The sequence below is a fragment of the Anomaloglossus baeobatrachus genome, chromosome 6 (genome assembly GCF_048569485.1).
Source record: "Anomaloglossus baeobatrachus isolate aAnoBae1 chromosome 6, aAnoBae1.hap1, whole genome shotgun sequence".
Taxonomy (NCBI): Eukaryota; Metazoa; Chordata; class Amphibia; order Anura; family Aromobatidae; genus Anomaloglossus; species Anomaloglossus baeobatrachus.
In genome coordinates, this window is record NC_134358.1 from 481,968,878 (window position 1) to 481,995,856 (window position 26,979).

Sequence of the window (26,979 nt, forward strand, 5' to 3'; positions counted from 1 at the left end):
GTGGCCTGACCAGGCAGGCTTGGGGCGGAGGTGGAGGACCCAGATGAGGTGGAGGATGCAGAAGCAGTGGCGGAACTTGGACAGACAGAGGATTGACACACAAGTCGTGGGGACGGCAAGACTTGTGCAGCAGACCCTTCACCATCTATCACCATAGTTACCCAGTGGCCAGTCAGCGACATGTAACGTCCCTGTCCATGCTTACTGGTCCAAGTATCGGTGGTGAAATGCACCCGTTCACACACAGAGTTTCTCAAGGAAGCGGTGATGTTGTGTGCGACATGCTGGTGTAGCGCGGGCACACCTTTCTTAGAGAAGTAGTGGCGACTAGGCATCTGGTACTGGGGCACAGCGACAGACATAAGGTCTCTAAAATCCTGTGTGTCCACTAGGCGGAAAGGCAGCATTTCTGTAGTCAACAGCTTACAGAGGGATAGAGTCAACCTCTTCGCTTTGTCATGGGTCGCAGGAAGTGGCCTTTTATTTGACCACATCTGAGGGACAGAGATCTGGCTGCTGTGTGTAGACGGTGTTGAGTCGGGTGTCCCTGGAAAAATGCAGCTTTGTGAGGAAAGTGCAGGCGGAGACATGATGTTGCCTTCATCCAAAGTTGGTGCTATCGATGTCTGAGAGAGCTGTACACACTCACTTGTTTCCCCTTCCAAACCAACTGACGACCTACCAAGCAAACTGCCTGTTGCGGTTACAGTGGTGGAAGTTGTGGGTGGAAAAACAGGTGTGACAGCTGTCCCCACAGTCCTAGAAGATGACGAGCGCGCGGATGCACTGGAAGGGGCAGGCGGTGGATGGTTCGCTCCGCTAGGCCGCATTGCAGCACGGTGAGCTTCCCATCGGGCCATATGATATTTATTCATGTGACGATTCATGGAAGAAGTTGTCAAACTGCTGAGGTTTTGACCTCTACTAAGAGAACCATGACAAATTTTACAGATCACATAATTTGGGCGATCTTTTTCTATGTCAAAAAAGGACCTGGCTAGGCAAGGCTTAGAGGCCATGCGACCTGTTGATCCACCCCGAATAATGCTCAGAGGCAGAGTGGTGGCTGAGGATGCAGTTGTAGACGTGCTACCAGTGCTCCGACTGTGTCCAGGAAGGCGCCAGGTTACTTCGACGTCGGTTGCATCCTCCTCCACCGCTTCTGTTGACCTCCTCGAGTGTCTGACTGTGGGTTGACAGTAGGTGTGATCTAGAACTTAATCATCAATTGTTGTGTTTGCACTCCCCTACCCCTCAGACCGAGTTTCTTCTTGCCCTGACCGAATATTTAAGTTGTCATCCCAATTGGGTATCTGCGTCTCATCTTCATCAGTATGTTCCTCATTGCCTATAACCACAGTTGTTGGAAAGGCAGCATTTTGGTAGCCAACAGTTTGCATATGATGAAAGTCAACCTCCAAGCCATTTCATGCCCTTCTAAAAGCATGTAAAACACAGCGAGGGGACTCCAACCACAGTCTCCCTCGTTGCCACTAACTGGGCCACACACACCCCACTTGACTGGCATCGGTTGAGCCCCCTTTTGAAAAAGAAAAAGATGCTTTGCATGAAGCACTCTCAAAAATACGCGTGCCTTTCCCGTCCCCTGGCTGACCCAGGGGAAGAAAAGTCCTCTGAGAGCCATGACTTGTTCATCTTGGTTCTTTTAGAGACACAGCGAGGGGACTCCAACCACAGTCTCCCTCGTTGCCACTAACTGGGCCACACACACCCCACTTGACTGGCATCGGTTGACCCCCCCTTTTGACAAAGAAAAAGATGCTTTGCATGAAGCACTCTCAAAAATACGCGTGCCTTTCCCGTCCCCTGGCTGACCCAGGGGAAGAAAAGTCCTCTGAGAGCCATGACTTGTTCATCTTGGTTCTTTTAGAGACACAGCGAGGGGACTCCAACCACAGTCTCCCTCGTTGCCACTAACTGGGCCACACACACCCCACTTGACTGGCATCGGTTGAGCCCCCTTTTGAAAAAGAAAAAGATGCTTTGCATGAAGCACTCTCAAAAATACGCGTGCCTTTCCCGTCCCCTGGCTGACCCAGGGGAAGAAAAGTCCTCTGAGAGCCATGACTTGTTCATCTTGGTTCTTTTAGAGACACAGCGAGGGGACTCCAACCACAGTCTCCCTCGTTGCCACTAACTGGGCCACACACACCCCACTTGACTGGCATCGGTTGACCCCCCCTTTTGACAAAGAAAAAGATGCTTTGCATGAAGCACTCTCAAAAATACGCGTGCCTTTCCCGTCCCCTGGCTGACCCAGGGGAAGAAAAGTCCTCTGAGAGCCATGACTTGTTCATCTTGGTTCTTTTAGAGACACAGCGAGGGGACTCCAACCACAGTCTCCCTCGTTGCCACTAACTGGGCCACACACACCCCACTTGACTGGCATCGGTTGAGCCCCCTTTTGAAAAAGAAAAAGATGCTTTGCATGAAGCACTCTCAAAAATACGCGTGCCTTTCCCGTCCCCTGGCTGACCCAGGGGAAGAAAAGTCCTCTGAGAGCCATGACTTGTTCATCTTGGTTCTTTTAGAGACACAGCGAGGGGACTCCAACCACAGTCTCCCTCGTTGCCACTAACTGGGCCACACACACCCCACTTGACTGGCATCGGTTGAGCCCCCTTTTGAAAAAGAAAAAGATGCTTTGCATGAAGCACTCTCAAAAATACGCGTGCCTTTCCCGTCCCCTGGCTGACCCAGGGGAAGAAAAGTCCTCTGAGAGCCATGACTTGTTCATCTTGGTTCTTTTAGAGACACAGCGAGGGGACTCCAACCACAGTCTCCCTCGTTGCCACTAACTGGGCCACACACACCCCACTTGACTGGCATCGGTTGAGCCCCCCTTTTGACAAAGAAAAAGATGCTTTGCATGAAGCACTCTCAAAAATACGCGTGCCTTTCGCCTCCCCTGGCTGACCCAGGGGAAGAAAAGTCCTCTGAGAGCCAGGTCCACATTGTCAGTGGACAGACACGTGTGCTTATCTGCCAGCAGACCCCCAGCAGCACTGAAGACAGGTTCCGAGAGAACGCTGGCTGCAGGACACGACAAGATCCTCAAGGCGTACGTGGCGAGCTCAGGCAATTTATCCAGATTGGAAGCCTAAAATGAGCAGGGCTCAAGTTGCACAATAATGGAATCGATGTTTCTTTGCATATACTCATATATCTGTGTGTCTCCCTCTTTTTCCTTGTCCAGCTGTTTTGTTTTCACATGAGTATATGTCCTTGTCACTTTCCCATGTGTTTGTGTTATGTTGTGAGTTGTTTGTCACCTTTTGGACACCTTTCAGGGTGTTTTCTAGGTGTTTTACTGTGTTTGTGATTGCCTGCCATTGTTTCCTATGGGCTCGAGTTCGGTTCGTCGAACGTTCGACGAGCCGAACTCGAGCCAGACCCCCCGTTCGGCGAACCGCCTCGAGCCGAACCGGGACCGGTTCGCTCATCTCTAGTTAGCAGCACTGACCTCATTACACATTCATTAGTCAGTAGCTCAACCCCAAGACAAGGATGGTTGGACACTGACCCTAAATGGCCGGGAGGGCCCCATAGACAGATCTCTTTTCAGTTATGGGGAGAAGATTTCAGCTTGCAAATCCTTCCCAGAATGCTTTTCAGTAGGTAATTTGAATATATCTACATAAACAAGTAGCCCTGAGGACCCAGCATTTTGGACATTTTACTCTCCCTACATTCCCTGCTCATGGAGGGCCCGATTTATCACTGTATTGTATCAGGTTTTTGTGTGAATATCTTTGATTGAGTCACTTTTTGATTTGTGAGTGCGACAAATGTATCAAATGATTTGTGTCTTCTTTCAAGTTGTCTTTTGCTGTTTATTTAATTTTCTGATTTTCGAGTCAGTGTGGCGTTTTCAGATGTTTGAGACTTATTCATAAAACACTTGTATTAAAAAAAACACAACTCACTAAATTTGTTGCACCTCCAGTCTCCCTTTTTGGAGTGACTTCATGTATGTTTTACCAACATTTTGCAAAATGTGCAAACGTTTTCCACTAAAAAAAATCATAAAAACAGAGGCAGAAAAAAATGAGAAATAAAGCTAAGTTCACATGTTCAGTAATCCTCTGTTAGGACAGATCCAGGAGAGATTTTTTTGGAGAAACTTATCTATATATATAATTGCCTTATTCTGTCTGTCTGTCTGTCTGTCTGTCTGTCTATCTGTCTGTCTGTCATGCTCCGAAATTGTGTCCTTACGGTGACACAAAGCTGATTGGCCGCTGGGCTCGCCATGGCCCCGCCCCCCCACACGGATTGGCCTCTCGCCCCGGCTCTCTGCAGGCCCCGCCCCCCTCACGCAATCCACGCTCGCTCTTGCCCAACTGACACGGAGCCCCGATTCCCAGGTGAGTACACACACACACATCAGATCACACTCACTCTCACACTCACTCTCACACACACCTCACACATCACAACATGCTGGGATATCGCTTGCTTCTACACCGGCTCCGTCAGGATCCCAGCAGCGCCACACATAACCTTGCGATGCTGGGATCTTCACGGAGGCCGTGAAAGCTGGTAACCATTATACACATCGGGTAACTAAGGTCCCTTAGTTACCCGATGTGTATCATAGTTACCAGTGTACACCGGCTCACACTCACTCTCACACACACCTCACACACACATCACATCGCATCCACACATCAAGGTCCTGCAGCGCCGGAAAATACAGACACATAACAGCACACACACATAACAGCACACACATACACACACACAAATCAGATCACACTCACTCACACACACACATCACATCGCATCCACATACTCACAACATCCTGGGATATCGCTTGCTTCTCGGCCTCGATACTGTGCTGTTGTGATCTTCCAGGACCTGCGGGAGGATCACATGGCCAGAAGCATGTGATATCCCCGGATGTTGTGAGTATAAGCGCGTATGTGCGATATCGTCAGTGTCTGTGTGTGTGAGTGTATGCGATCGGGTGTGTGTGAGTGGATGCGATCGGGTGTGTGTGAGTGGATGCGATCGGGTGTGTGTGAGTGGATGCGATCGGGTGTGTGTGAGTGGATGCGATCGGGTGTGTGTGAGTGGATGCGATCGGGTGTGTGAGTGTCGGCAGAGGAGCACGGCGTGCTGGAGGAGGCTGGGAGCAGAGAGGCTGATCATGGGGAAGGCTGGGAGGAGAGAGGCTGATGGTGGGGGAGGCTGGGAGGGGGAGGCTGGGACGAGGGAGGCTGATGCTGGTGGAGGCTGATGCTTGGGGAGGCTGGGAGTGGAAGGCTGATGCTGAGGGAGGCTGGGAGAGGGAGGCTGGGAGGAAGGAGGCTGGGAGGAGAGAGGCTGATCCTGGGGAAGGCTGGGAAGGGGAGGCTGATGCTGGGGGAGGCTGGAAGGAGAGAGGCTGGAAGGAGAGAGGCTGATGCATGGGGAGGCTGATGCTGGGGGAGGCTGGAAGGAGAGAGGCTAATGCTGGTGGAGGCTGATGCTTGGGGAGGCTGATGCTGGGGGAGACTGGGAGGGGAAGGCTGATGCTGAGGGAGGCTGGGAGGAAGGAGGCTGGGACGAGAGAGGCTGATCCTGGGGAAGACTGGGAATGGGAGGCTGATGCTGAGGGAGGCTGGAAGGAGAGAGGCTGATGCTGGGGGAGGCTGGAAGGAGAGAGGCTGATGCTGGTGGAGGCTGATGCTTGGGGAGGCTGATGCTGGGGGAGACTGGGAGCGGAAGGCTGATGCTGAGGGAGGCTGGGAGAGGGAGGCTGGGAGGAAGGAGGCTGGGAGGAGAGAGGCTGATCCTGGGGAAGGCTGGGAAGGGGAGGCTGATGCTGGGGGAGGCTGGAAGGAGAGAGGCTGATGCTGGTGGAGGCTGATGCATGGGGAGGCTGATGCTGGGGGAGACTGGGAGCAGAAGGCTGATGCTGAGGGAGGCTGGGAGGAAGGAGGCTGGGAGGAGAGAGGCTGATCCTGGGGAAGGCTGGGAAGGGGAGGCTGATGCTGAGGGAAGCTGGAAGGAGAGAGGCTGATGCTGGGGGAGGCTGGAAGGAGAGAGGCTGAGGCTGGGAGGAGAGAGGCTGATGCTGGGGAAGGCTGATGCTGAGGGAGGCTGGGAGGGGAAAGCTGATGCTGGGGAAAGCTGGGAGGACGGAGGCTGGGAGGAGAGAGGCTGATCCTGGGGAAGGCTGGGAGAGGGAGGCTGATGCTGGAGGAGGCTGGAAGGAGAGAGGCTGATGCTGGCGGAGGCTGATGCTGGGGAGGCTGGGACAGGGAGGCTGATGCTGAGGGAGGCTGGGAGGAGGGAGGCTGGGAGAGGTAGGCTGAGAGAAGAGAGGCTGATGCACACACACACACACACACACGCGCGCGCACTGCACAACACACCACACACACACACACACACTGGGAACCACAAACAACTGCCCTACACAGACACCCACACACACAGACAACGCTGCACACACACAACACCCAACACACAAACACCGCGGCACACACAAATATACGCACATACCGCACAACACACACATTGCTCAAAACATACCTCCCCCCAAAATACACCACACACACACAAACCGCGCAACACACACACAACGCTACAGACACACAGCGCTCCACAAACAACGCAACACACGCAACACACATACAACACCGCTATCACCCCCCGTCACACCCAGACAACACCCAGAACATGTACAGCGCCTACACAAACACTTGGTAACTACAGACAACAACATCTATATATATATATATATATATATATATATATATAACAAAAATCATACATGAACTACACAATACGTAAATTCTAGAATACCCGATGCGTAGAATCGGGCCACCTTCTAGTCCTTTACATAAAAGGCTACTTTCACACTTGCATTGGACGGCTTCCGTTGCTATCCGCAGCCTTGAGGAATTACGGTAACCGTTGCAGGAAACCGTTATATTCCTCATAGACTTCTACTAGCTACGGATAGCAACGGATGGTCTTGCATTGCATCCGCCACGCGGCGCATCAGTTGTTTTGATGCTGACCATCAGGCGGATGGAACGCTGCATGTAGCGGTTTTCTGCACTTCAAAAAACCTCAACCTGCAGGATTCCGTCAGCGTCCGTTGTTTTTATTATGGACGCCTATGGTGGCGGATTCCGTTAACGCATCCATCTTTACACAACTGCTCATGCTCAGATGTGTAAAGTCAAGGAAAAAAAACCTATAACGGATTGCGGTATTTTGTATGATCCGTAGCATCCTTTGCATCCGTCACACAACGCAATGCTACGGATCATGTCCAATGCAAGTGTGAAACTAGCCTAACTAGGATATATATGTCAGATCAGAATCACAATTTGCAGACACAGTGTTTCGGGGTGCTTGCTCCTCATCAGTGTAAAGTATGGGGTGTCTGATCTGGTTCATAAGAAGCTTTGTGGGGACCACGGGGGAACATTATTCTCCTTATGGAGACTTTGCAAGCCAGTCTGGCTGCCAGTGAAGTAAGGGGATTTAAAGCTGCCACGCCCCTCTGCAAAGTATTCAAATTATCTCTCCAGGACAGGAGACAAACTCTAGCGCAGCGCCACCTATTGAAAGTAGCGATCCTAAAAGTTAAATGTGGATTTTTAACAATCCTTTACATATAACTAGGATATATAAGCCAGATCAGAATCCCAATTTGCAGACACAGTGTTTCGGGGTGCTTGCCCCTCCTCAGTTCAAAGTATAGGGTGTCTGATCTGGCTCATGAGAAGCTTTGTGGGGACCACGGGGGAACACTGTTCTCCTTATGCAGACTTTGCAAGCCAGTCTGGCTGCCAGTGAAGTAAGGGGACTTATAGCTGCCACGCCCCTCTGCAAAATATTAAAATTATCTCTCCAGGACAGGAGACAAACTCTAGCGCAGCGCCACCTATTGGAAGTAGCGATCCTAAAAGTTAAATGTGGATTTTTAACAATCCTTTACATAAAAGGCTACTTTCACACTTGCATTGGACGGCTTCCGTTGCTATCCGCAGCCTTGAGGAATTACGGTAACCGTTGCAGGAAACCGTTATATTCCTCATAGACTTCTACTAGCTACGGATAGCAACGGATGGTCTTGCATTGCATCCGCCACGCGGCGCATCAGTTGTTTTGATGCTGACCATCAGTGACCGTCGGGCGGATGGAACGCTGCATGTAGCGGTTTTCTGCACTTCAAAAAACCTCAACCTGCAGGATTCCGTCAGCGTCCGTTGTTTTTATAATGGACGCCTATGGTGGCGGATTCCGTTAACGCATCCGTCTTTACACAACTGCTCATGCTCAGATGTGTAAAGTCAAGGAAAAAAAACCTATAACGGATTGCGGTATTTTGTATGATCCGTAGCATCCGTTGCATCCGTCACACAACGCAATGCTACGGATCATGTCCAATGCAAGTGTGAAACTAGCCTAACTAGGATATATATGTCAGATCAGAATCACAATTTGCAGACACAGTGTTTCGGGGTGCTTGCTCCTCATCAGTGTAAAGTATGGGGTGTCTGATCTGGTTCATAAGAAGCTTTGTGGGGACCACGGGGGAACATTATTCTCCTTATGGAGACTTTGCAAGCCAGTCTGGCTGCCAGTGAAGTAAGGGGATTTAATGCTGCCACGCCCCTCTGCAAAGTATTCAAATTATCTCTCCAGGACAGGAGACAAACTCTAGCGCAGCGCCACCTATTGAAAGTAGTGATCCTAAAAGTTAAATGTGGATTTTTAACAATCCTTTACATATAACTAGGATATATAAGCCAGATCAGAATCCCAATTTGCAGACACAGTGTTTCGGGGTGCTTGCCCCTCCTCAGTTCAAAGTATAGGGTGTCTGATCTGGCTCATGAGAAGCTTTGTGGGGACCACGGGGGAACACTATTCTCCTTATGCAGACTTTGCAAGCCAGTCTGGCTGCCAGTGAAGTAAGGGGACTTATAGCTGCCACGCCCCTCTGCAAAATATTAAAATTATCTCTCCAGGACAGGAGACAAACTCTAGCGCAGCGCCACCTATTGGAAGTAGCGATCCTAAAAGTTAAATGTGGATTTTTAACAATCCTTTACATATAACTAGGATATATATGCCAGATCAGAATCACAATTTGCAGATACGGTGTTTCAGGGTGCTTGCCCCTCATCAGTGCAAAGTATGGGGTGTCTAATCTGGTGCTTCTATCCGGTGGATTGGGGGTCATTATACCTCAGCACTAGTGGGTAATACATACTATACGTCTTGCCCATTACTGAAGACTATCGATGTCGGTCTAATATTACCAGGAAAGCCAAACTAAGTAAGAAAGAAAATTGGCATTACTACTATCTGGATATGATGAAATCCTCTTTTCTTCCCCTGATGAACCCCTAGAAGAAAAATTTAGGGGGGAAACGCGTCGGGATTAGGATTTGCTACAGTGATCCTAGCAGATAAGTTCCCTGCTGGGATTTTTGCCAATAATTAATATCACTGGTATATCATTACCAAATGTCATCTGCATAACTGTGCAGGAATGTACCTGTGCACAGTTAATGATTTAGCTATCATATTCATTATGACCAATTTTTAGTCAATAATTATGGATTTCCAAATCTGATGCAAATACACTAACAAGCATCATCTTTCTTGTTTTTTCCTATTTACTATAAAGGATAAGCTGCATCAGGGTTGCCTAGTTGCCTAGGTAACCAGATTATGATAATGACCTTATGACTATATTTGCACCTTTCATTCTTGGTGGTGGGTGCTCCTGCGACTTGCGGGTTTAAGGGACAGAATAGGGATAGCCGACGAGGAACGGGGGGTACCCAATACTTTATGGTGCACCTCCGCTGGTAGGCAGGTAAAAGAGAGGGTTAGACTATCCCCCTCTCTACATCTTCTAGAATCAGAGGGCATTCCATCTAGTAAAAACCAAAAAATCCTCTGTTTTATGCTACCTAGAACCCTACCCTGAGTGTTGAGACAATAGTTTCCCTCATTTTGTTCACTCTGGTTTGAATCTCTTTTGTCCTGTTATTCACCTCACTTGACCAGTGTTTTTTGACAGATTAAGAGTTATTATGCTCTGTCTTCTAGAGCATTTTTAAATTTAAATACAATAAATATCGCTTTTAGGAGTTTTTTCTTTAGGTTTTTCTGGTGTCTAATCTGGCTCATGAGAAGCTTTGTGGGGACCACAGGGGCACACTATTCTCCTTATGGAGACTTTGCAAGCCAGTCTGGCTGCCAGTGAAGTAAGGGGACTTATAGCTGCCACGCCCCTCTGAAAAATATTCAAATTATCTCTCCAGGACAGGAGACAAACTCTAGCGCAGCGCCACCTATTCGAAGTAGCGATCCTAAAAGTTAAATGTGGACTTTTAACAATCCTTTACATATAACTTCAATTTAGAGGAGAAATGGCGAGAACTTTGGGTCAATGTAGTAGAAGGTGATCCCCAAATGTTCCCTAATTTACAAAACCCTCCACCAGGCTTCAATCTACCAAGGAAAACATGGGTTACTCTAAATCGTATCAGAACAAACTTTGGCGTCTGTGCAGATTTTATGTATAAGTGGGGAAAATATGACTCTCCGACCTGTGACTGTGGAGCAGATCATCAAACTATCCAGCACATTGTTGAGGAGTGCCCCCTGAGATTTCTCCCGTAGCCAGTCCTACGCTGCTTACCTAAAAACTCACATAGCACTCGCATGACGCTCACATGTCATACGGATGCTATGTGAGGAAAAAAAACACACTCTGTACGCATATCACACGCAGATCACACGCAGGATACTCGACTCACATTTTGAGCTGAGTATCGCTGTGATTTAAAAAAACGCTAGTGGAGAAGAGGCCTTATGGAGACTTTGCAAGCCAGTCTAGCTGCCAGTGAAGTAAGGGGACTTATAGCTGCCACACCCCTCTGCAAAATATTCAAATTATCTCTCAAGGACAGGAGACAAGCTCTAGCGCAGCACCACCTATTGGAAGTAGCGATCCATTTTCACACACTCCGATGCAAACATGCAAAAAACAGATCCTGCAAAAATATTTTTTCCTCAAAATATATCAGTTTTAACTCATGATCACTGAACATGTGAACTCAGTCTAAAGGCTGGATTCACAGGATCATATGACGCGAGTGCATCAGATGTGATATGCTAATGACCTTCAGCTACGGCTGTACTGGAAGCATCAGCCAAGTGTCAGGATCACAGCTGTGGAGGCGTGGGAGAGATTAATCTCCCCATCTCTTCCATTGTCAGCTGATGCAATTAGCACACTGCACCCGGATGTCATCCGAGTGCAGTCTGATGTTGCACTCACACCCATAGACTTGTATGGATGCGGGTGACACGGCTCTCGCTGACAATCAGAGCATGCTGCAACTTTTCTTTCATCCAAAATTTGGATGAGAGAAAAGCTGACCTCATTGAATAACATTGGTCCAACGGTAATGCGAGATTTTCTCACATTGCACTCGTCCGATTCATATACTCGTGTGAGTGTACCCTTACAATGTTAATCTTGCACAACACACAAACTATACTCTGATGTCATCTGTGTGATGTGATTTTCACAGACATATTAGACTTGTATGGATGACTATCATCCATGATACAATTACAATAAACTATAAAACACACATGAGCAACCCCATGGAGTATACTGGACAAAGTACAAATGATGATTCGGACCCTATAGTTTAACTCTTTGTAAGATCCTGTTACGAGTTCTATTTCTGATAATTCGCGTTCTCCTTTGCCCTCCTCTGGTGCTCTGTTACAGCGTCCTGTTGGTCTCAGATCGCAGTAGCGCTAGACACTAAGTCTAGCAAATGCGCTATTGCGCATGCGCGATCTAATTTGGACGCAGGTACGATCTGCGCATGTGCGCCACGTGGAGAACGCAGATTGGTCGCGGGTGACGTCACCGCTGATGCGGTGTCACATGTCTATGACGCTCTGCTTGCCAATTTGGCAGGTGACGTCATTGCTGACGTTCCTGAAGCTGATTGGCTGTGTAATCCTCCATCTTGGAGGAGGCACAGAGTCTATAAAAAGTCCTGACACACGTTGTTCAGCGTTCAGTCGTCTTGGTGCTTGCATGGAGTAGATGCTCCATGCATGTTGCTTCTCTAAACTGTTACTGACACAAGTAGGTGAGCGCTATCGGTAGGATAGTGTCACAGTGCTCTGCAGCATAGCTGCTGTCCGTATCCTCGCACATTAGTGGAGCGGGTTTAGGACAGGCCGTGCTGTGACTTGTAGTTCCACTACAGCTCCTTGCTTAGGGAACTTTGCTGCTCGTATCTAGCGGTTAGCTAGCGAACATTAAGTGTATACCTGTGCTCTTGCACAAGTGACCTTCTCCCTTGTCTCTGTGACCATTAACAGAGACATAACATTGCCCTCTCTGTGTGACAGCGGAGCCACTCGTGTTAGCACACATATATTCCTCTGTGATTTAACAGAAGTACTAGTCACTGGTGTGCGGTTACGGTTAGTAACCGTACGATTTTAGAGTCCTGTGCTGTTAACAGACTCTACTACGCCCTTTTTGGTTACTTTTGTAGTCACCATAAATTGTGTAGCATATCCCTCATTTGCGTTTCTGCTAATACGGTAGTCACTGTGAATATAACAGTGTACGCTGCCTTTGGCCTTAGTGCCACTGTGACGCAACAGTGTCAAAACTGCTTCTGTGGTACAAGTTCCCTCTATCCTCTGCCATATTCAGCAGCAGGTTCCTTGCACAGTGGACCCTGACTGCCTGATAGCCTGAGGCTACTTACTATCAGGCAGCTCCCGTAACAGATCCATTTCTGATTTTGGTTTATAAATACTGACATGTGAATAAGTAAATGTTTCTGATATAGTAAAGTTTGCAATAATACAATACTGGTAAGAGATACACTGAAACATATAGCAAAAAGATTACTAGATAATCATTCATAATCATATTATCACAGTGCGAAGAAGCTCACATGTTTTATTCTAATCTAAAACACTAAATCTAACTTTGTTAACAAAAAAATGGAAGTCCAGAAATTTTCAGCAAAGGAATTCAGCAAATTTGCATATATTTACATAAACAAGTATCCCTGAGGACCCAACATTTTGGTCATTTTACCCTCACTACATTTCCTGATCATGGAGGAGGGCCCGATTCATCCTTGTATTGTATCAGGTTTTTGTGTGAATACCTGTGATTCAGTGACTTTTTGATTTTCAACAAATTCATTAAATGATTTGCTTCTTGTTTCAAGTTGTCTTTTGTTGTTTATTCAGTTTTCTGATTTTTACGTCAATACGGCTTTTCTAAATGTTTTATACCGATTCACAAGAGGCAACTTTTATTAAAATAAAATCTCAGCATATTTGTCGCAGCTCCACTCTAGTCCCCCCTTTCTGGAGTCATTTAATATATGTTTTAGAAAAATTTATTTTTTTAGATGTTTTTCAAAATGTGCAAATTTTTTTCCACTAAAAGGTCACAAAAACAGAGGCAGAAAAAAGATAAGGTTATGTGCACACGTTGCTTTTTTTCAGCGCGGAAAAAAACGCACCCTCTGGCAGAGGGGAGAATTGTAAACAATGCTTTTTTGAGTAAAAAGCATCGAAAACGCATGCGTTTTTCATGCATTTTTCATGCATTTTTCATGCGTTTTTCATGCATTTTTCATGCGTTTTTCATGCGTTTTTTTAGGTGCATTTTTAAAGACTTGTCAGTGTTAATAAAGTTGGTTGAACACAGAACTTTGGAAAAAAAAACCGGTGATGTCATTTCCTTCTCCACATTCTGTTTGGATAAATGGAAGGGCTTGGAATGGAAGGAGCACCATCTGAATTTTGGAAAAGTTGAAATAAACTTCGCGCACCATGTCACATTAGCAGGGCCCCTTGGGCACCTATACGTCAGAAAACCCCCACAAGTGACCCCATTTTGGAATCTGCATCCCTCAAGGATTTTATTCAGGAGTATATTAAGCATTTTGAATCATCAGCTACTTCACCCAAAATGTTGCTGTAGCAACAATATTCTCACTTTTAGGCTATGTGGCCGTGATCCAGCGACACGGCGTGATCCAGCGACACAGCATCTAGTACACAGCCTTCAGTCAGCCTTCCTGGAGAGATGTGAATGTTGTCCACGGGAGAACGCAGCTGGCCATGCCCACGATTTCAGGCTGCTGTGGACTTTAGCTCTATTCTACCTGCAGAGAGCACTCTCGTCTCCACAGCATAAATTGACATGCTGAGGCTCGGGAAGCCACGCCACCGGTCAGTTTATGCTGCGGAGAAAAGAAGCACAGTGGGCACGAGATTTCTAAAAATCCTTCCACTGTGCTTCTACTGCACAACGCAGCGTTATGGACGCAGGGAAAACACTCAGCACCCATAACGCTGCAAACCCTAATTGTGGGCACACAGCCAAAAAAGCGTCAATGGATGAATGGATGTCAAATATATATAACGTCCCACCCCCGCCTGCATATTCTAAGCTGGCACCTTTAGTACCTTTCATGTGGCACTAAAGGGTGCCTAGCTTAGTATTTATCCAAAAAAAAAAAAAAACAATGAAAAAAATGGCGTGGGGTCCCCCCTATTTTTGATAGCCAGTCAGGGTAAAGCAGACAGCTGTAGCCTGCAAACCACAGCTGGCAGCTTCATCTTGTCTGGTGATCAATTTGGAGGGCCCCCCAGGCTTTTTTTTATTTATAAATAAAGAATTAAAAAAAAATAACGTGGGGTCCCCCCCAAATTAGATCACCAGCCAAGGTGAAGCTGACAGCTGGGGTCTGGTATTCTCAGGATGGGAAGAGCCATGGTTATTGGACTCTTCCCAGCCTAAAAATAGCAGGCCGCAGCCGCCCCAGAAGTGGCGCATCCATTAGATGCGCCAATCCTGGCGCTTCGCCCCAACTCATCCCGCGCCCTGGTGCGTTGGCAAACGGGGGTAACAAATGGGGTTGATACCAGATGTGTAATGTCACCTGGCATCAAGCCCAGCAATTAGTGATGTCACGGCGTCTATCAGATACCAGACATAACTAATTGACAGTAAACAAAAGGAAAAAAAATGCCAAAACATTTTTTATTAGAAAAAACACTCCCCAAATCATTCCCTCGTTCACCATTTAATCAAAAAATTTGAAAAAAAATGGGTCCGCAGAAATCCATTTGGACGTCCCCCGTCGGCTCTGGACCTTCTAGAATATGGGGGCACGTTCAGGGAACGTATCCCCCATTTTCTAGGAGGGCAGACCCTCCATTTGAGGAGAGTGGGTGCCAAAAATCTGCACCCACTCTCCCCGGGTCACAGCTGCAGAGTGCGAGCAGCTAGCACAGCTCTCTGAACACAGTGCTGGCTGTCAGCTGCTCTGCTCATGTGACCGTACTTTCCGGCGTCTGCTGTGAAGGAGGAGGGGGCCGCGGGGGATCAGCGCTGCGACCGGACAGGTAAGGGGGAATACCGGGCGGAATAGGGGGAGACCTGGCAGGGCCTGGGGGCATTTTTCTGCCGCATGTCTCAAGGCACATGCGACTTAAATCATAGGAGTAGGTTGCGGCCGGTGCGCTACTGTGTGCGCGGCCATGTTGGATTTTCGGGAGGGGTCGGGGGTCGGGGCGGGCACTTTGGCGACACCGGGGGCTTTCCAGGACTTTGCCAGGAAGTGAGGTCAACAGGAAACCTCTTGACCTCACTTCAGGTAAATGCCTGCGTTCTGGCATGCCGACAAAGCCCGCGGACCGCAACAAAAAAAGCAGCGAACTGCGGTGTAGCTGCGTTCTGACCCACATCATCGATTCAATGGGGGAGAGAACGCAGCTAAACCGCACAAAAGAAGTGACATGCTGCTTTTCTTTCCGCACCGATTTTTGGCATCCAAAACGCTGAGTTTAGAAACGCAGCGTGTGCACTGATTTTTCGGCTTTCTCATACACTTTGCTGGGAAAGCTGAACGCATGCAATTTGCCACTGAAACGCTGCGGTTCTAACGCAGCGTTTCCGCGGTAAAAAATGCAACGTGTGCACACAGCCTAAGGCTACTTTCACACATCAGGTTTTTTCCATCAGGCACAATCCAGAAAAAACGGGTAAAAACGGATCCGGTACCGCATCTGTTTTATCCCCAAAGATTTGCATTGTTACCGGATTGTGCCTGATGGCTTTGCATTACATCCGTTTTTTTTCCGGTTGCGGCAAAATTAATCAAAGCGGCGGCCGGAGGCAACATATCTTGTAACGTTTCTTTGTCCGGCAAAAAAACCGCATCGCGCCGGATCTGGCGTGATACTGCGTGTTTTACAATGGAAGCCTATGGACGCCGGATCTGCCGCAATGCAGCAAAAAACAGATGCGGCTGCCGGATCCGTTTTTGTAATCTGCGCATGCTCCAATGTTTTGAAAAAAAAACAGATCCAACAAAAAAACTGACAAAGCGGATGCAAAAACGGATGCAAAACGGATCCAACGGATCAGTTTTTTTACGCATCTGGCATAACGGATTCGTTAAAAAACGGATCCGGTGGATACAGGTTTTAAATTTTTTGCCGGATCCGTTGAATCAGGAAAAAAAAGGATTGTGCCTGAATGCAGAAAACTGATGTGTGAAAGTAGCCTGAAAGACAGTGTGTTATGCGGGGGACCCGGGGAAGCGTGCCAAGATGCTATAGAGACAGCTTCCGCCGGTCAAGGTCCACTGTGTGGTGTAGGGGACCGCTGCTACGGTTGAAGAGTGAGCGGGTTGCTGCTGACGATCGTCTGCTATGTCACAGGCGATCTGCATACACCGGCTCGCCCCTAACCCGTGAGGGTTGTATGGAACGGGGCTTACAGCTCGGTGTACTTGTTGCACGATGAAGCACAGTGGTGCCCACACACGTGTGCCCAAGCGGAAGGCACGGAGACGTGGCACGAGGGTACCACAGCGGTGCCCATGCACATGTGCTGTCAACAATAAGGTGAGTCCGAGGGAGTCCCGAGGGCAGGAACATGGCCTGCAAATGAGGTACTGCCTGGGCAGTAAGGGCAAAGCCCACAGATAGACAAAATGCCTGAACAGTGGCATAGCAGCACGCTGCCAGACATCCAACAATAGAGAATGGCTGCGTGCCGCCATATTGGCAAGCTGAGCTTTTAAGGAGGTGCAGCTCCATCCAAAGGCGGGGGGCGAGGCAGTGACGACTGATTTGGCCCAATCAGGGTCCACGACGTCCCAGCCTGGCCAGTCAGAGTTCACCACGTCATCAGCCTCACTGATGTCAAAGCAATCGGCTTGGGGCGCGTCATCAAGCCGTTGTGACGTCAGTGGGCGAATCAAAACATGCCACGTGGTGCACATGCGCATCCTCCGCCTCTGGGACATAGAAGCAGGATCCGAGGTTTCACAATATGCAGGGATAACGAGACTCTTGCTGCTTCCCTGAGCAGCTATCCTCTGCACATTGCGTAGTCTCCTAGACCTTTGGCGCTGCTGAGCAGGAGGCCTCGTGGCAGGCAAGGCATAGGAGACCAAATCATTCCTTGCAACAGGGGAGACCACAAAGGTGTAACATTACCCCCCTGTCTAGGGCCCCCCTCCTGCCTGTGCTGGAAGGCCGCTACCAAACCCGGGGTGCGGATATGATCCTCCAATTCCCAGGACCTATGCTCTGGGCCACGATCGGCCCACTCCACGAGGTAGTACCTCCTGCCCCGTATGACTTTTGTCCCTACAAGCTCCTTTACCTCAGGGTCATCGGACGAGGAGCCGGATTGGGCCGGTAGGGACCCCGAGAACTTATTAAGTCGTACGGGTTTCAGAAGAGACACATGAAAGGTATTGCTTTAGACCAGCATGGAGGGAGCTGGAGTCGGTATGCCACCGGGTTTACCTGCTCTAAGACTTTAAATGGCCCCAAGTACCTAGGAGCGAACTTGGCTGCCTCTACCCGTAGGGTGATATTTTTAGAGGACAGCCACACTAGGTCATCAGGGGCGAAAGATGGTGCAGGGCGGCGGTTGCACATCAGCCGTCGTCACAATCCGGTCTTTGGCCATTTTAAGGGCCTCCTGGGTGTTATCCCAGATCTCCCGGGCCCTCGGTCGCCCAATCCTCCACTCTAGGATTGGGTGACGTAATGGGCATCGGAACCGGGATCCTGGGATGTTGTCCGTTATTAAGTAGGAACGGGTCTGACCAGAGGACTCATGGACCGCATTATTGATGGCAAATTCGGCCCAAGGAAGGAGGTTAGCCCAGTTGTCGTGGTGCATGGAGATGAAGTGGCGGAGGTAGGTTACCAGGGTCTGATTGGTCCTCTCCATCAGTCCATTGGTCTCGGGATGGTATGCGGAGGAGATGTTAAGCTCTATCTGCAAGAGCTTACAGAGTTCCCTCCAGAAGCGAGACGCGAATTTGGGACCCCGGTCACTCACCACCTTGTCAGGCATGCCATGCAGCCTAAATACATGCCGAATGAACAAGGTAGCGAGGACACATGACGTCGGGAGTCGCGGGAGAGGTACCAAGTGAACCATCTTAGAGAAGTGATCCGTGATGACCCACACGACCCTGTGCCTTAATGACTTGGGCAGATCTACCAGAAAGTCCATCCCCACCACTTCCCAGGGACGATCCGCTACCGGCAGTGGGTGAAGAAGACCCACAGGTCTCTGCCGGGATGGCTTATTACGCGCACATGACATACAAGCTCCCACATACTCCTGTATGTCCTGGGCAAATCTCGGCCACCAATAATGCCTGGCCACTAGGTCTATGGTCCTCTTGACCCCGAAGTGACCCCCAACCTTGGAGGCATGGGCCCACAATAGCACCTCGTTCCGTAGCTCAGGAGGAATGAGGGTCTTGCCAGGTGGCACCTGGTCAAGAGAAGTGGGGGTGACCCTCCTCAAGCTGTCTGGGGGTAATATAAGACAGGGCTCCTCTTCTTCTTCCTCCAGAACGACCATACAACGTGACAAGGCATCGGCCCGTACGTTTTTCTCACCGGCCAGGTGGCGGATAATAAAGCGGACCCGGGAGAAGAACAGAGACCAACGAGCCTGCCTTGGGTTGAGGCGTTGTGCTGTCTGGAGGTATGTGAGGTTTTTATGGTCAGAAAAAAATTCAAACGGATGTTTTGCACCCTCCAGGAGATGCCGCCACTCCTGAAAGGCTAGTTTCATCGCCAGTAGCTCCCCATAACCTATGGAGTAGTTCCTCTCGGCCGGCGAGAAGGTTTTTGAGAAAAAGAAGCACGGATGCTTCCATCCTCATTCGTTTTTCTGATACAGGACTGCGCCTGCACCGACCGAAGAGGCGTCTACCTCCAGTAGGAACGGTTTGGAGACATCTGGACGATGGAGGATGGGAGCTCTGGAGAAGTGGGTTTTAAGAGCGTGAAAAGCCTCTACCGTCTCCTGTGTCCACGTTTTGGGATTAGCGCCCTTACGGGTAAGGGCAATGATGGGTGCTGCCACCGTTGAGAAATTGGGAATGAACTGGCGATAATAATTGATGAACCCCAAGAATCGCTGGATCGCCTTCAGCGAGCGGGGCTCAGGCTAGTTCATTACTGTCTCCAACTTCCCCGAATCCATTGCTAACCCCTGACTGGACACGATATATCCCAGGAACAGCAAGGATTCACGCTCAAAGACACACTTCTCCAGTTTGGCATATAAAGAATGGGCGCGGAGCCTCTTGAGTACCCGGATGACATCCCTCCGATGGGTGGTAAGATCGGGGGAAGAAATGAGGATGTCATCCAGGTATGCAACCACAGAAAGATACAAATCCCGGAAAATGTCATTCACAAAGTCTTGGAACATGGCAGGGACATAGACATAGACAGAGTCTGAAGGGCATTACGAGATACTCGTAATGACCATCCCTGGTGTTGAAGGCGGTCTTCCACTCATCGCCCTCTCTGACTCGTACTAGATTTTATGCCCCCCGTAGGTCCAGCTTCGTGAAGACCTTGGGGTGCGGGTGGGTGCGATCGCACGATAAATCGACGCTTGTAACGGGGCCTTTAGTCACATTTATCTTGTGGCATTTATTGATTAATTTTGCCAAATTCTTCCTAATGGCGCACACATTTCATGAATTTTGTAAGAATAAAAATGTCTTTGACCTTCTTTTGTGACTTTTTACACACACATCTTGCAAAATTGTGCTAATATATCTGGTGTGGTACAGGGGTGGGGTCACCGGAGTATATTTGTATAAAATTTTGTGACTTGAGCCGTAATTACCATTTTTATTAATTTGACGCAGCAGCGAATGCCACATGAAAGAAAAGTTACATAAAAAAAGTCAAAATGATGATTCGGGCCCTGTAGTTCTCCTCTTTGTAGGATCCAATCTTGATTTTGGTTTATGAGTACTGAAGTGTGAATAAGGGGTGCTTCACACATAGCGAGATCGCTACCGAAATCGCTGCTACGGTACGGTTTTGGTGACGCAACAGTGACCTCATTAGCGATCTCGCTGTGTGTGACACTGAGCAGCGATCTGGCCCCTGCTGCGAGATCGCTGCTCGTTACACACAGCCCTGGTTCGTTTTCTTCAAAGGCGCTCTCCCGCTGTGACACACAGATCGCTGTGTGTGACAGCGAGAGAGTGACGAAATGAAGCGAGCAGGGAGCAGGAGCCGGCATCTGGCAGCTGCGGTAAGCTGTAACCAGGGTAAACATCGGGTAACCAAGGTTGTTACCCGATATTTACCTTAGTTACTAGCCTCCGCAGCTCTCACGCTGCCTGTGCTGCCGGCTCCGGCTCTCTGCACATGTAGCTGCTGTACACATCGGGTTAATTAACCCGATATGTACTGTAGCTAGGAGAGCAAGGAGCCAGCGCTCAGTGTGTGCGGCTCCCTGCTCTCTGCACATGTTGCAGCACAGCGACGCGTGTCGTTATGATCGCTGCTTCGGCTGCTGTGTTTGACAGCTAAGCAGCGATCATAACAGCGACTTACAAGGTCGCTGCTACGTCACAGAAAATGGTGACGTAACAGCGACGTCGTTGTCGCTGTCGCTTAGTGTGAACCCAGCCTAAGTAAATGTTTCTGACATAGTAATGTTTACAATAATACAATACCAGTAAGATTTATACTGTAGTATATAACAGTAAGATTAGCAGATATTCTGTATTTTGAAACCATCAGTAATCAGATTATCACAGCATAAATAAGACCAGATGTTTAATCCTTCAACTTTAATACCAGAAGAAAAAGGATTAAAAAATTGCACCTCTCTGGAACTTTCACCCCAGGGATGCTTCTGTGTTGCTTGTGGTATCAGCAGTACTGATCTCATTACACACTCATTGGTCAGTAGCTGGACCCCAAAACAAAGACAGTGGGATACTGACCTTGAATGGCCGGGAGGGCCCCATAGACACATCTCTTTTCAGTTAAGTTGAGAAGATTTCAGCTTGCAAATCCTTCCCAGAATGCTTTTCAGCAGGTAATTTGCATGCATCTACATAAACAAGGGGCCTTGAGGACCCAGCATTTTGGACATTTTACTCTCGCTACATTCCCTGATCACAGAGGGCCCCATTCATCATTCTATTGTATCAGTTTTTTGTATGAATATCTCTGATTGAGTCACTTTTTGATTTGTGAGTGCGACAAATGCATTAAATGATTTGTCTTTTTTTCAAGTTGTCTTTTGCTGTTTATTTAATTTTCTGATTTTTGGGTCAATGCGGTTTTTCCAGACGTTATAGATTTATTCTTGAAAAACAACTTTTATTAAAAAAAAATCCAGTAAAAAAAAAAATGGATCAGTTACAAATAAAAGAAAAAATGGATGGCTAAATAGCAATTAGTTAACAGATGCATTTTCACATACTCTGATGCAAACAAAATACAGATCCAGTTTTAACGCATGATTACTGGACATGTGGACTCATTCACACAATATACAGTATCATATGGAATTGGATGTGAGTGCTTTGGATGTGATATGCTAATAACCTTCAGCTCCCACTGTGCTGCCATTGTGACCAAGTGTCATGTGACTGTGATCCGATACGGTGATAGTATCACAGCTGTGGAGGAGCGGGATTAATCTCCCCATCTCCTCCATTATCAGCTGATGCGATTATCGCACTGCACTGATGTCATCTGAGTGTAGTCCAATGTTTCACTTGCACCCATAGATTTGTATGGGTGTGGGTGACATGGCTCTTGCTGACAATCACAGCATGCTGCAATTTCTCTCTCATCTATAATCTGGATGAGAAAAAAGCTGACCATCTGCTCTCCCTCATTGAATAACATTGGTCTGAGTGCAATGTGATATTTTCTCACATTGCACTCGTCCGATTCATATGCTCGTGTGAGCGTACCCTTATAATGTTAATCTTGGAAAGCACACAAACTGCACGCTGATGCAATCTATGTGATGTTATTTTCACAGACAGATTAGACTTGTATGGATGACTATCATCCATGATACCATTAAAAAAAAACAACTAAAAAACACACATGTGAACAGCCCCATAGAGTATACTAGACATATGTTCTATTTGTGAAAACCACAGAAAAGGGGAAAACAGCCATCTGAATGGCCTCAGTGGGACGGCCCTAACAGATTATGCTGTATAGTAATGCCAACTGGAATGGTCACCTGAATTCCAGTAGCCAGAATGTCACTTTTAAGGCCACTTCACACATAACGAGATCGAGATCGTTGCTACATCACAGTTTCTGTGACGCAACAACGACTTTACTAGCGATCTCGTCATGTTTGACATGTACCAACGATCCGCCCCCTGCTGTCAAATCGTTGGTCGATGCTGAACAGCCTGGGCCATTTTTGGCTTGTTGGAGTCCTGCTGGGAAGGATGGATCTGTATGTTTGACACCTACCTACGATTTCGTTAACAACCTAGATTAGGACTTCAGTGTGGCACGTAGGCGTGAAGTTGCGTCCCCATTTCCGCGCCCCCTCTGCACCGATTGGTTGGCGCTGATAAACACTCGGGAACGAAGGAGGGGTGAATCTGGGTGCAGATGCAGCATCGATCCGAAAAGCAAGCAAGCAAGCAACCGGGTACAAAGTACGAATGAATCAGGGTGGAGTCGCAGGTTCTATTCTCAAAGCAAAGCTCAAAAGAAGTGGCAAAGGATGACGCGATGCAAAAGTTACCTTTTAGGTCCGCCCACCCGCCCAATCAGAACGCAGTATTGGCCACCAATCGGAGCGGAGGGGTGTGGAAAAGGCGACGCAAATGCACACCTACGTGGCTCACGGCGTTTCACTACGCCCCTAATCGAGATCGGAATCGTTACCACAGCTGTTGTGTGACAGGGTCCCGATGATTTACAAGATCGTTATACAGGTCGCATGCTCGTTCTTAAAGTCGGTGTGTGACACCTCACATACGATTTCACCAACAACTCAGCAACGATCCGGGAACTGTGACGTAGTAGCGATCTCGTTCACAATCTCGTTATGTGTGACTGGACCTTTAGTGCTCGTTCAGACAAGAGTATGTTCTCTGACAACAACCACCCTCCAATACACAATAAACTTAGGCAGCTTTGCTGCACCATCGCTACGCTCCTGAAATCTGCTTTGTCACCCCTGAGCAGTAAGGTCACAAAGCAGAACAGTGCATCCCCTAGATTTCTGGAACAGAGGGGTGTTGCAGTGGAGCTATCTAAGGGTTCATTTAGACCAGTGATTCTCAAATTCCAGTTTTCACGACCCCCAACAGGTCATGTTTTCAGGTTTTCCTTAGTATTGCACAGGTGATGCCTTGATAAAAACAGATCCTACAAAAATATTTTTTTTCAAAATAGACAAAAACATTTTATTTGCAGCACTTTTTTTGCCAACGGATCTCTGCAGGATCCATGCTAATGGAAGTTACTGGACATGTAAACTCAACCTAATAGGAGAAGCTTTCTAATTTATTTATCCATATGTAGAAATCACTGATGAAAAACTAAAGAAAAAAACTGACACACTGACCAAACACTGATGAAAATCTGATCCAAAACACTGATAAACAGCCCCTATTTTTACATGACGTATCTATAGGGATAAGCGGGTCTCCAATGTAAAACTTCCCTTACCAACTGTACCTAAAATAATGACACAGACTACGACTTTATTGCACGAATGGCCACAGCTTTATTTAACAGTATATATGTACCCAAACTCGTGGCTCCACATGCCACCCATTGATAACACATAACCTGTACATATATACTTATTCTCCACAAAACACACCTGATAGATCCGTCCGAGAGGCCAAACCATCATTCCTATCCCCCGGCCGTAACCTCCAACCGGCCCAGAGGACCACCTCGGCCGTGACCAACCGACCCGAGGTGTGGGGTAATAACGTTCCATCGTTAATTACCCCTCCCCAGAACCTGCAGGACCTCCGCCCACAAGTTCCCATCCAAACCGAAGCCACTCCCCCTGAGTGGCTTCATACCAACAAACCGACTGTCGGTACTTCCAACCTCTCTGAACGGACCTATCACCCCGCTGTGACAAAAACAAAAAACTCTTTATTTTTTTTTTTTTTTTATTTATTTATTTTTTTTTTTTATCATGATACTTCCACCCCCGTATAACTTAAGGGTTTTTTTTTTTTTACATTATTGCAGGGCGGGCGGGTGGGACACATTGCTTGTAGGACAAAGAGGCAGTGACCTATGCACATCCCCCTTTATACCCCCTGCAACACCCCACCCCTTCCAGTCTATCCCCCAATCCCCTTTGCCATTTCTCCCACCAATCCAAAAGCCCCATATACAACCTTCTAGCCATATACCTTAACCCTTTCCTACCCTGAACCCTCCCGATCGTCATGGGGCCTATTCACCCCTATGGGGTTCACTGCCCATCTTGACGTATCTATAGGGATAAGCGGGTCTCCAATGTAACACTTCCCTTACCAACTGTACCTAAAATAATGACACAGACTACGACTTTATTGCACGAATGGCCACAGCTTTATTTAACAGTATATATGTACCCAAACTCGTGGCTCCACATGCCACCCATTGATAACACATAACCTGTACATATATACTTATTCTCCACAAAACACACCTGATAGATCCGTCCGAGAGGCCAAACCATCATTCCTATCCCCCGGCCGTAACCTCCAACCGGCCCAGAGGACCACCTCGGCCGTGACCAACCGACCCGAGGTGTGGGGTAATAACGTTCCATCGTTAATTACCCCTCCCCAGAACCTGCAGGACCTCCGCCCACAAGTTCCCATCCAAACCGAAGCCACTCCCCCTGAGTGGCTTCATACCAACAAACCGACTGTCGGTACTTCCAACCTCTCTGAACGGACCTATCACCCCGCCACAGACCGGCCAAGTGACACCTTACTTGGCCCGGGCCCTCCACACCCCCATTGTTTGCTTTAAGCCATCCTTCAAAACCAACATCCACAAATCCAAACCTATGCCCGTGAGATGAACCCCATCTCGCCTCAAATAATGCTCGGTGGACTCCTCCAGCTCTCCCTGTCGGACCACCAATCGTCCATTTCGCGCTCCGACCCTGCCAATGCCCGGTTCAATTTTGTACCCGGGCCCTGTTAATATGATCCACCGACCTCGCGAAAAGCCACTGCTTCCGGCTATGATACCGGACCCTACAAGCAAAATACCAGGGAACGCCTTCCACAAATGCAACAAGTCAAACCTGATATCCCTCTTCAACTCTGTCGCCACCCTCACTCCAAGGTCATTCCCTCCCACATGCTGAATTAACGCATCCGGTTCCCGATCAATACAGCTAAAAACACCACCTCAAGGCGAACTCTCCCCCAGGTCATGACCAATTTCCGAGCCATTTCAGACGGGCTTCCGTCATCGCCACTCCGAGCTGCCGACCGTCCCGGCGACCATCCGCCCGCAAAGCTTCCCACCATCTCCCAATCTGCCGAAACCATTCTTCACTCAGACCTCACCTAACGGCTTCAGTCGCTGCCCCAATCCGGAAGGAGTGGGACCCTCAATCCCCTGTCTCCTCCCACACCCGTACTAAAGCCTTCTTCAGCACTGCGATAAACTGGAATCACTATAAAGCGGATCCATCCCCATGCCTAAGGAAAACAACAGGGTAACCACCCCACCTTCCAAAAACTCCTTCACTTGTACCACCGGGCATAGCTAGTGCCCTGGAAATTCAAACCACACCACCAGGCATCCCCGGCCCACTTGATCTGTCATTGAAAACCGTAGCCAGCATTCCGCTCTATCCATCCCAAGCATCACACCCTCCACCAACAGTCCGCCTCCTGCTTGCCCAGCCGGGCTAACCAATTCTCCGATGCGAAAGGCCCAAAGAATGCCAATACGAAGGCCACCGTGAACAAGGCTCATTCATAAGGAAACGAGCATATATCCCCACAAACACCCCACCACACGACCCAACAATGGGAACGCTATAGGCCGCCTTGTGACCCGCGACCGCGCCCCCTTTCAAACACCCCTTCATCGCCTGCCGTTCCAGAAAAAACCTTTGTCGCGTCCCGACCCCTTGCATTTCAAACAAGAAAGCCCACGCCTCCAACTTGAAACCTATGACCGAACAGACCGACCTGCAGAAAAATCCCCACTAATCAACGACAAAACCCCCAACGTTCCTCCCGTGTAACCAGGCTCCATCCAATCCGCCTTCACCAACTCTACCCATTTCTGCCACACCGACTGATACCGGCAACCAGTAGCCTCGGACACCGATCTCCTAAGTCCCTCAAATGCTACACCGACACCAGGTCCCACAGCCATTACGGGCATAGCACTCCATCCTCGTCTGCTCCCGTCACAGTCACCGGAACCTGTGCTACTGCAATCGAGATAGCGCATCACCCACCTCATTTTGAACCCCGGCACATACCGCGCCACCACCCCAATGTTGAGCGCCAAGCAACGCAACAATAGCTGCCTCAAATACCCCACTACTGGAGGTGATTCAGCCGACAGTGAATTGC

At 48.5% G+C, this 26,979-nt stretch overlaps 1 protein-coding gene and 1 non-coding gene across 4 annotated transcripts in view; one reads left to right on the plus strand and one right to left on the minus strand.

Moving 5' to 3' along the window:
• Window positions 1-26,979, plus strand: part of HDAC9 (histone deacetylase 9) — a 980,770-nt gene that overhangs the window by 207,953 nt on the left and 745,838 nt on the right. The gene's annotated exons all lie outside the window — the stretch shown is intronic.
• Window positions 21,229-21,355, minus strand: LOC142244818 (U4atac minor spliceosomal RNA). Its single transcript, XR_012724679.1, has one exon. It is a non-coding gene; the product is annotated as a U4atac minor spliceosomal RNA (small nuclear RNA).